Source organism: Sciurus vulgaris (assembly GCF_902686455.1).
Source record: "Sciurus vulgaris genome assembly, chromosome: 11".
In the NCBI taxonomy this organism is placed as follows: domain Eukaryota; kingdom Metazoa; phylum Chordata; class Mammalia; order Rodentia; family Sciuridae; genus Sciurus; species Sciurus vulgaris.
In genome coordinates, this window is record NC_136472.1 from 88,034,747 (window position 1) to 88,042,535 (window position 7,789).

The following is a 7,789-nucleotide window of genomic DNA, read 5'->3' on the forward strand; positions in this document are numbered from 1 at the left end:
ATGAACTTAAAAATGGTTATAAAAACCTCCACAATTTCCATTCCTTGGAAAATATCCCTACGTCACATTTTCTTCCATGGATGGGAGATCTTTGCACCTTTGGGCTTTCTTTCTTTCTTTCTTTCTTTTTTAACTTTCTCTTTTGTTCAGATGAGACAAAAACTTAACACTGTTAAATGACATTACAGAATTTTGAAAGGGACATAAATTTCTGAACCAGACTATTAAGTTTTAAATTCCAGCTAGGCAAATTCTAGATTTTTGGACTTTGTGCTGTTTTTGAACATACCTATTAACTTGTTTATTATGAAGAAAGTATACAGTATACAAATTTAGTGAGTGCTCAGTAAAATGTATCTGCTATTATTTTTAGAAAAACTCCAAAATACACCTTCTTTCTTGTCTTACATGTGCAGAAATAATTTCTTTTAGTTCAGATACTTTGTGCAGAACACTTCAGAATAAAAGAGTATAGATTATCATTATTATAATTCTTATATTTATAGAATCAGAACCCACAGACATTGTCTTAGTCTGTTTGTGCAGCTTTTATAAAATATCACAGACTGGAAAATGTATAAATAACAGAAGTTTATTTCCTCTCCATTCAGGTAGCCAGAATGTCCAAGACCAAAGTGCTAGGTTTCTGGTGAGGGTCTGGTCTATTTGTTTTCAAGATGGTAACATGCTGCTACATCCTCCAGAGGGGACAAAGGTTACATCCTCTTAGGGAAAGCAGAAGTACAATAAAGGTCTCACTCCAACTCCTTACAGCCCTTTAATAAGGCATTAATTCATTCATGAAGACAGAACCCTCATGACATAATCACTTCCCAGAACAACTTGCCAGTTAATGCCACCATAATGGAGATTGAGTTTCAACATTTATTTTGTAGGAGACACAGACTCAAATCATAGCAGACACATTGTTTTCCAATTTTCACTACATCCTGGTTTACTCTAAGCATTTCCAAACCATACTCTCCTTACTACCTTCATCCAGTTATTCCACCAACATTCTATCATAGAACTTCTCATCTAAAAAAAAACCTTCACAGGCTGGGGATGTAGCTCAGTTGGTAGAGTGCTTGTCTGTCAAGAGCAAGGCCCTGGGTTCAAGTTCAATCCCCAACACCGCAAAAAAAAAAAAAAAAAAAAGAAAACCTTCACAAGATATTTTATAAGAAAATTAAGCTGTTTGGTAATATAGTACCTTCTTTGTCTGTTAAAAAAAAAAAAAGATAAAATAACCCAAGACAGGAATTTGGTAGTTTTGTTCTTCCATACTGTTTGACTTAATTTTCTAGAACATATGAACATGTGGTTTGAAAAAGTAATTTTGCCAAAAGTCAATAACTCATTCTGCTCTCAATCTTCAATATTATACATTTGAACAAGAATATGTAGTTTTCTGGTCTCAATTACATTAGTAATCAATTAAAAATGTAGAATATTGCTTTGTACCTTCTCTGTGGAGTGGGGCACTCATGACTTTATAAGAGAATTTGCATCACCTTAGGGAAAACATAAGAGTACTTGGATGTTACATTCCACTATTTGACAACACACTGGATACTAGGGAAAAAAAGAGTCAATGTTCACATAATAGTTCTTATACATACTTTGCTGTCTTGTTCTTTGAAAGCATGGGACTTCCAGATTCTATTGTTCCCACAAACAAAAATTTGCCCAAATGTTCTGTGGTATACTTTTATTATATTATATTCTGAAATATAGTATTTATTAATGATGATGATATAATGATTATATTTTAACCACTTCAATCTGTCTACTTCTATTATTTGGGAACAGAATGTATATTTATAAAAACATTCATATTTATTAAATATAAGCAATAGCCTGATAAGGACATCATAATATTCTGTCCAAATCTAGACATACTAGACTCATTTTATAGGAACTAACCAATTTAAATCTAAGACCAACTTTTAGAGATGTAATAATTATTAAGAAAGCCATAGGATGTCTATAGAAATCAAAATTAATTTATCACCTCGTAATTTTGAAATGTATTTAAAACAATTTTAACCTTTTCTTTCTTTGAAACCCTCCATCAAACTATTTGTAGACTATACAATGATAAATACTATATGATGATTAGAGAAATGTACCAACTAGCAAATATACAAAAATCAAATACTAGAAGGAAATGGACATGGAAACAAAGTCCAATCCAATCCATTCATCAGGTGACTGGAGAGGAAAATCTGATGAATGCAAAAGGAAATGATAAATCAGCGTGAAACCAGAGGATCTTAACCATATGAAGAGAGATATTCAAAAGGAGCAATATAGTAAACAAGGGTTCATAGGAGAAATGTCATACATAATGGTGTACATGACCATTATTTATAGAAGGATAAATAACAGAAGTTCTTACGTGTTACAAACATCTGTCAGTAAATTTTTTGAGGGGATGCTTTAATAAAAGTTGCCATTGTTAAAGTTTTGATCCTCCATGCCAAGAGACTGATAGGATATATTTTGGAGACTCTTGGGCATGGATAAGATTTTTTTAATTGCTAGCCCTTTATCAAAGCTATCTGTGGTGGGTTATCATCTGCTAAACTGGAAAGTGCTGTTTTACTGATTGTGTCAGTCCCCAGTCTCCATTTCAAAAAAATAACATTTAAGGGTTTTCAAAGGTTATGACCCTGATGCGAGCATTAATTTTGTTTCCTCCATGAAAAGATCTGTAGGGGGACATTAACAAGTGACACTGTTCTAACAAATGTATTTAATTGAAATCCATGTGTCAGTGCAGTTACGCTAAAATCTATTCAGCTTTTACCCAAATTTATACTGTACAAAGGAAAGTGCTATAAAATCCCCTTCATTAACATGTATTATTGATCTCATATTTGATAAATTTCATTCAAGATTTCACATGATTGCAGATGAAAGATAACAATCAAGTTAATTTAATACAATAATCTCTTAATCAATTATTACACTGATGTTCCAAAAAAAATCTTTGTCCAATGTTCACAAACATCATGTGTTATTATGAGTGTATGTTTCTATGTGTGCATATCTGTGAGAATTTTTGTGATTAAATATTTGATGTAATTCCATGTAATTTACTATAGTATGAATTTAATTATGTGATCACTAGTTAGGTAAGTCATCCAGTGCCCTTTATAATCTGTTTAATGCATACTATTCTGCTTATAACTTTTAGAAAGACTAATCATTATTTTCAAGTTATGTTAATATTCTAAGCTGGACACTTGTACTAAACTTGGCAGTATATAAAAAACTAAAGATACTCATGGAACATAACATACATTTGTACTTATACATGAGCAAAAATTATTTTGACTGAGAAAATTCTACTTAAAATAAAATGTAAGTATCAACTATATTCTGATTTGTGATTGTTGTTTTATGCTCCCTAGTTAACAATATAACACAGAATATAGGTTGCAATCTCTTTTTCTCTCAAGAAGGATGCTAGTAGAAGATTAAGTTATATCTAATGTAACAGTCACACAGTCATCTGAGGTTGCAAGGACTGATTATAAGAATAGACACATATATTAAAATCAGGATTCTCCAGAAAGTCAAAAGCAATTGGATATAGACAGAAAAATATTAAAAGGAAATTTAAAGGGAATTAGTTCAAGTAAGGAGGCTAAGCCAAGACAGGCCATCTGCAAGCTGAAGACCTTGAGAAGTCAGTAGGATAGCTCAGTCCAAATCCAAAGACTTTACAACCTGGGAGCTGCTCTGTCCAAGGCCGAGGATGGCAACCAAGGAGGAGACAGTGTTGGCATAAGCTCTGGAGTCCCAAGGCTTGAGATCCTAGAGTTTTAATGTTCAAAGTAGAAGTAAAAATGTATCTCAGCACCTGGGGTGAAGAGAGAGAGAAGAAGAGAGTAAAGAGAGTGCTATGATTTCGATATGAAGTGTTGCTCAAAAGCTCATGTGTGAGACATTGAAAGAAATTTTTTAGGTGAAATGATTGGGTTATGAGAGTTTTAATCAAATCAGTGCCTTAATCCCTTAATAGGAATTAACTGACCGGTGACTTTTTGCATGGTTGAAGAAGGTAGGCTTTTGATAGTGTGACTTTGGGGTTTATATTTCGTCATCATGAGAGTTGTCTCTCTGCTTCTTTCATAAGAGAATTCTTGCCTTTAAGAAACAGCACAAGTTTCATAATGATCTTCTTGCACCTGTTGATTTTACAGTGCTTTTAACTCAAAATAATATGCCAGTCCATCATATTTTTGCATGACATAGTCTTAACTGCTTCAGGTCCTCTCCCTTCAATACATAGCAGCAAGGTCTAGGAAACCCACTGCAGTGCTATCCTGTTACCCTAAGAAAAGACATGCACTTCCCCTTATTTTATAGACTGTCATTCTCAGGATTGATGTTCTCAGGACTCTGCTATTCTATCTGCTTTAATTTCCTTTTTTCCTTTTCTGTATCTTCTTCTACAATGTGTACCATTCTTTTTAAGTGATCTCTCTATCTCTGTCTTTCTATCTTTAATTATAACTCCTACTTCAAGTAAGAAACTTATTAGCTCAATCAATCACCATTCAATATAGAACCCAATATAGAACTAATATCCAACATTCACATTCAGGGTCATCTCAAAGATTAGAAACTTTCATTTTTCTCTAACCTCTGATGGATGCCTTTTGTTATAGTGATTCATAGGTCAATAAACTGTGGCTAGTGAAGCATAGTCATATGATGCAAAATGAGAGCAATTTTTCTTTGGTGTCAACACTTGCAATCACTTCCTTCAGAAGGAAATTAGGAGTACAACAGACACTTAAAAGCCTCTTCAAGATTTCCTTATACACTAACAGCGCTAACCTATGCTTGATCTTCTCTATACATTGTCTACTGTTTATTCAATAAAAGTTTGCTGAGCATGGCTGTGTGCCAAGCTCCAAGCTAATTGCTGTAGATACAGTGCTAATGAGGAAGGACCCATTCCTTGACCACACAAAGCTTACATTCTTGAGGGAAGGACTGATGATTTTACTGAAAACAGTTCACTCTTGGCTTATATTGATGCTTCATTTTATAAGGTAGATAAATGGTAAACATAAAGTTATGGTAAAGTTAAGGAGGATTAAAAGGGATGTGAAGACATACTTTTATGTGCTTTTTAAGGTGAGTTCCAAAGAGTAAGATTTAAATAATAGTAATTTTAGTAGTTCCAAAGAGGAGCAAATTCCCTAAACAAGTTATAGTACCAAAATCATTGAAATAGAAATAAAAGATAATGAAGAAAGATAGAAAGTGTGGATGAGGTTTGTCTGTGTGTTTGGGAGTCAGAATACCAGGTGCTAAAATGAAAGAGATTAGGTAGTCAAAACCAGAACACACCTGGGGCATGTAAGAGCATACAAATGATTTTAGATTTCTCCTAACCAAAAATAATCTTAAGAGGATTTCAAATGGGAAAGATAATGGACCAAATTTACTCAAAAATTATATACAGGCAAGCATTTTTGTAATATTATTTTGGAACCAAAAGTGAATATTTAATTAGTCCTAATAATATTCTTTAAAGATTTTTTTCTAATTCATTTCAGAATCAAACATTGCATTTAATTGTCACATCTATGTATTCTCCTTTAATTTGCAACAATTCTTCCTTCCTCCTTTCCTTTCTTCCATTTTCAATTTTTAACTGATACATCAAATATAAAAATTGGATGTAATTAGGAGATACTATGCAATGTTTCAATATACATATAATTGCATAATGTTTAAATCAGGTTAAATATCTACCTCCTAAATAATCTCTTATTTTATCCTGGTGAAAACATTCAATATTTTTTCTTTTTGCTCTCTGAGATACATACTACTTAGTTTATAGTCACTTTACTGTACAATAGTATGCTAAAGCTCTTTTATTCCTGTCTCGCTGAAACTTAGCACCCATGGATCAACATCTCCCTATTCCTCTCTTCCCAGCTTTCCTAATCTCTGGTAACCATGCCACCCTCAACTTTCTTTCTTTCTTTCTCTTTCCTTTTTTTTTTTTTAAACTAGGCAAAGAACTTTATTAACCATTGTTTCACTTTATTCCCAGGCTTCTTTAGCTTAATTAGCTGCAAAGAATAAATTGTGCATAAGCAAAAACTGAAAAGAGCTGCAGTGTCCAAGGGGCGTGGGCTTAAAAATATTAGAGATCGAGATTTTTATCAGATCCATAAACAAAACAATTTTAGAAAGCAGTCATAATATAAAATTGCAGCTCCCAGTAACTTCTTCAAGTTTATCTTCTTCAGAAGTTGATCAGTTCAGTTTGCCTCATTCTTAGAAGCCTCAACAAAATTCTCAGCAAGATCTGGAACTTTATCATCATCAACCTCTCCAGTAGCAAGTGGTGCTTTTCCATCCACAGATTGTTTCGGCAGAGCTTCAGCCAGTCTCAAACTAGCAGACTGTCTGCTCCAAGATGGTTTAAGATGCTGGGTAGCATTTCTGTAGGTTGCTTTGTCTCAGCATGGCCTGTAATGGTGAAAGTGTTTGCCGCCAGAGATGCCTGAACTTTAGGGTTGTTAAAATGAATCACTGTTCCTTGGTTTGTAAACATATTCACCTCTTCAATACCAGAGATATCGTTTACCCCTAACTTCTTTAAGGACAACTGAAGTTTTTTTATCATCTGCTATAGCTGTTCTATGAACCCCCTTCTTCTTTCTGCGAGCAGTTCCTTTCCCACAAGTGCGCACTTGTGCCTGTAGTTTGGCGAGTTTTTCCTGGTTCATGGTAGTTTATTTCATCTAAGGCTCCTGTCCTCTGGTTCCACCAGAGGTGGAGGAAGGGAAGGCGCCCCTGGCCTGACCTCGCCCCCAAGAATCAGCCTGAGCGGGTGCGCCTTCCTGTCCTCAGCCCCGTCCCTCCCTGCTCGCCGCTTCCAAGGCCTTCCAGCCCCTGATCCCGGATCCAGTCCCCTGCTCCCACGCTGGCGTCCAGAGACTTTCTGAACCTTGTCAGAGCGGAAATGGGCCACTCTCAACTTTTGAGATCAACTCTTGGATTCCACCTAAGTATGATATCATGAAGTACTTGACATTTCGAGCCTGGCTTATTTCACATAAAATGATGATTTTGACTTTGATAATTCTGAAGACACAGGCTATTTGTTGTGTAGAATGTCCCTCAATTGAATTTGTATGATATCTGCTCCTCTTAGATTTTAGTAACAACATTTAGAAGAAATCATATTAGGGTGTCATATTAGAAGGCACATGGTGGTCAGCTGTCTTCATATTAGTAATATTAACTTTTATTATTTCATAAAAGAAGTTATGAGAAAGTAGCACTTAAGTATGTAAGTAAAATTAAGAGAAACACTGTAGATAGTCTTCATCTACCTATTGAACACCTGTGGTTCTTTCTGTAGATTTTTTTTTTCATTCAAAGGAATATCAGTGTGCTTTTCAGGTGCTTATCTGCTACAGACTAGTTAAGTTTTTTCTCATCTGACATGATCTTTCTCTTGCCTTTGTTTATGAAATATAATATTACCAGGAACAAACTTTTGAATTGGCAGCCTTTCTGTTTATTTTTCTTTGGGCACTTGAAGGAAACTCCTATTTCATGCCCTGATTTCCAAAGTTACTGATGAGTAAGTAGCACAATTTTCCCCTTGTATGTCCTATTTTGCTTTTCTCTCACTGCCTTTAAGATGCTTATCTTTAAATTTGGTTTTATTGAGTTTAAATGTGGTATTTGTATGTTGCATTTACCTTGTTTCGTTGTTGTCAAATTTATCTTGTTTGAGATT

The 7,789-nt window shown here is 34.4% G+C and overlaps 1 pseudogene across 1 annotated transcript; it reads right to left on the reverse strand.

The window, feature by feature from the left end:
* Positions 1–6,213: 6,213 nt before the first annotated feature.
* LOC306638306 (transcription factor BTF3-like) lies at positions 6,214–6,803 on the reverse strand (annotated as a pseudogene). Its single transcript has one exon. The product of its transcript is annotated as a transcription factor BTF3-like (transcript).
* Positions 6,804–7,789: the final 986 nt, after the last annotated feature.